The 2,919-nt window shown below is 46.7% G+C and overlaps 1 pseudogene; it reads left to right on the top strand.

The window, feature by feature from the left end:
- The first annotated feature begins 375 nt into the window (after nt 1–375).
- LOC102868187 lies at nt 376–1,336 on the top strand (annotated as a pseudogene).
- Nucleotides 1,337–2,919: the final 1,583 nt, after the last annotated feature.

Here is a 2,919-nt window from a genome sequence, read left to right as displayed (position 1 = left end):
CTGGTAAATTTGAATCAGAGAAGCATGGCCTTTGGGTCAACTCTACAGACCACACTATCAGAGCTCCCCAAAATTTATATAAGATCCTTTTAAGAATCAAAAGCAGGAATCTTTCTCCGTGGATGGAGAAGCGCATTGCATCAGCTGTCTGTTAGCTCACCACTTGTACTGCTACTCTGTCCTGTTTTATCTTGTGCTGTTTCTGGCGTTAACACCTCTTTCTGTCTCATGCATCTATCAGATTCTCTGAGTATGTGGTGTTGATGAAGAATATAGACTATCCTATGGTTGCCAAAAAAACCCAAACAAGTCTGTCTTGGAAGAAGTGCAACGAGAGTATTCCTCAGAGTTCTTGTTCCAACAACCTGCTCAAACATGGTGGATTACTATGAAGTACTAAGCGTGTAGAAACATGCCTCACCTGAGGATATAAAAAAGGCATATCATAAATTGGCATTGTAGTAGCATCCTGATAAAAATCCTCAGAATACAAATGAAGCAGACAGAAAATTCAAACAAGCAGCTGAGGCATATGAAGTGTTATCAGATGCGAAAAAATGAGACATTTATGAAAAATATGGCAAAGAAGGATTGAATCCTGGAAGTGGAGGTATAGGTGGAAATCATTTTGATAGTCCATTTGAGTTTGGCTTCACATTCCATCATCCAGATGAAGCCTTCACAGAATTTTTTGTTGGAAGGTTCCCATTTTTCTTTGACTTCTTTGAAGATCCATTTGAGGACTTTTTTGGAAGTTGCAGAGGGCCTCGTGGAAGCCAAAACTGAGGCACAGGATCATTTTTCTCTCCTTTCAGTGGGTTTCCAGCCTTTGGAGGAGGATTTCCTTCTTTTGACCCAGGATTTACATAATTTTCTCCACTGGGTCATGGCGGTCTTACTTCTTTCTCTTCCATTTAATTTGGTGGCGGTGGGGTGGGCAGCTTCAAATTCATATCAACTTCTACTAAAACAGTGTATGGGGGGTTCCAAGATGGCAGTGGTGGTGGCAGCAATGTAGGGAGCTGCGGGAGCACCAGGCCACATAGAGGAGGGCCTTCTACAGTTCTCTGTTTATTGATAATTGAACAGTTAAACAGTTGATTGCTGGTCCTCAGTGCAGATCGAGGCTCAACATCAGGAGATCAAGGATTCCCAGGGAGGAATGGGTGAGTCCCGTGGCTCCCAGCCCCCCACTGCCGAGTCCACACCACCACTGCAGGTCCATGAGGCTCCCACGGCTGGGCCCCAGGAATCCCCTCACCTGGTGTGGACTTCAGGCATCTCCCCCCCACCCTTGAGGCTGGTGCAACGGAGCCTCCACACCACTACAGAATAAACTTGTTCTGGGGAGAACTCTTGGAACCAAGATGGCAGCAGCAGGAGACACAGCAGCATGGTAAGATTTCCTTGTACAGGCCAGAGAAGAAGATCACCGATACAATGGATTGATAAGAGTCACTATGAGCTGTCTACCACTCAGTGACACTTCACAATAGCAGCATATTCAAGATGGCAGATATCCTCAATACACCACTTCTTTTGATCTGTTACTACTTCTGCCAAGAACTGTTTAGACCTGGGGAGGGTCTGTTCACCATTCTCAAGTCCCCTTCTCCATTTATAAAGGGGGAGGGCAGTGACACCTACTTCAAATTACAGTATGACCACTTATTGGAGGGAAGGTGGGTAGTGCTGGGGGTGCCAGAATTGGGGGTCTTCAGTGAGGCACAGGGTTCAGACCAGGGGAGGGGACTTTGGTAGGAGGGTGTGCCACCCAGCCCCTAAAATGTGTCACTCGGCCCTCGGGGTGTCCCGTCCAGCCCTCAGGGTGGGCCACTTGGCGCTCAGAGAGAGCCATGTGGCCCTTGGGGTGAGCTGCTTGGCCCTCAGAGTGAGCTGATCAGTAGTCCCTGGGGTAAGCCATTCAGCCCTCAGGGTGAGCCGTTCAACCCTTGAGGTGAGCCATTTGGTCCTCAGGGTGAGCTCTTTAGCCCTCGGGTTGTGCCATCCGACCCCTGGGTAGAGCCTTCAGGTGGCTGGAAAAAACTGCCTAGGGTATACGGAGAATTTTATCTGGGCTACTTTCCTCCATCTTCTCCCCCAGTACACCCATAAGTAACACCTCCAAAGCCCTTCTATTTGTAACTCACAAGTTTATTCTCTCTAGGTTTGCTCCCTTTCCTATAGGTAACCTTAACACTGAGTTTTACTCCAGATCTGACCCTGAAACCAGTTCCAGAGACAAACAGTAAATACAATTGCCAGCTAAGGAAGCAAAGGAGGATGGAGACTCAGGGCTCAGTCATCCATCCCCACTGGACCCATCTTGGAAAACACTTTGCAGTCCAGAGCGGAGTAAATGTCAAGAAAATATCTTCTAACAGAATAAGAAGGCAAGAAGCTCTAACACAGGACCACCAGTAAGGTGATAAAGTGTGCTCCATTTCTCCGTTCACATCATTTCAGCATGAAGAAGCCAGAGAGTCTGTGCCCCATTCCTATTCCCAAATGAGAAACTCACAAGTGAGTAAGACAGTTTGTTTAATCACCATTGGACTATGCTAACTATTGCCCTGGATCGTCTGGTCCCCACGGGATCTTTCTCATTCCCTTCACCTACTCTCCCCACCCACCAAATTGTGCAGCCCTGCAACTGCAGCCCTGCAATTTTTCATCTTTGCCCATCCTTACCTTTCTGTTCCCAGCCCTCACTTCCTTGTATCCCCATACATGTTTTTCACAATAAAAAAAATAATTTAAAAAAGTCTCCCTTCTCCTGGAGGACATTATGCTGAGTGAAATATCTCAGTCACAAAGGGACAAATACTGCATGGTGCCACTGTTGTAGAATGGTTCTGACATCAGGGTGGGGGTACGACAGAAAAAACTGGATAAATTATGTATATTGTATTGAAACAG

Source organism: Elephantulus edwardii, unplaced genomic scaffold, assembly GCF_000299155.1.
Source record: "Elephantulus edwardii isolate Elephantulus edwardi_28Jun2011 unplaced genomic scaffold, EleEdw1.0 scaffold00026, whole genome shotgun sequence".
NCBI lineage: Eukaryota > Metazoa > Chordata > Mammalia > Macroscelidea > Macroscelididae > Elephantulus > Elephantulus edwardii.
The sequence above is the reverse complement of the archived record's forward strand: the minus strand, read 5'-3'. Positions and strand labels throughout refer to the sequence as shown.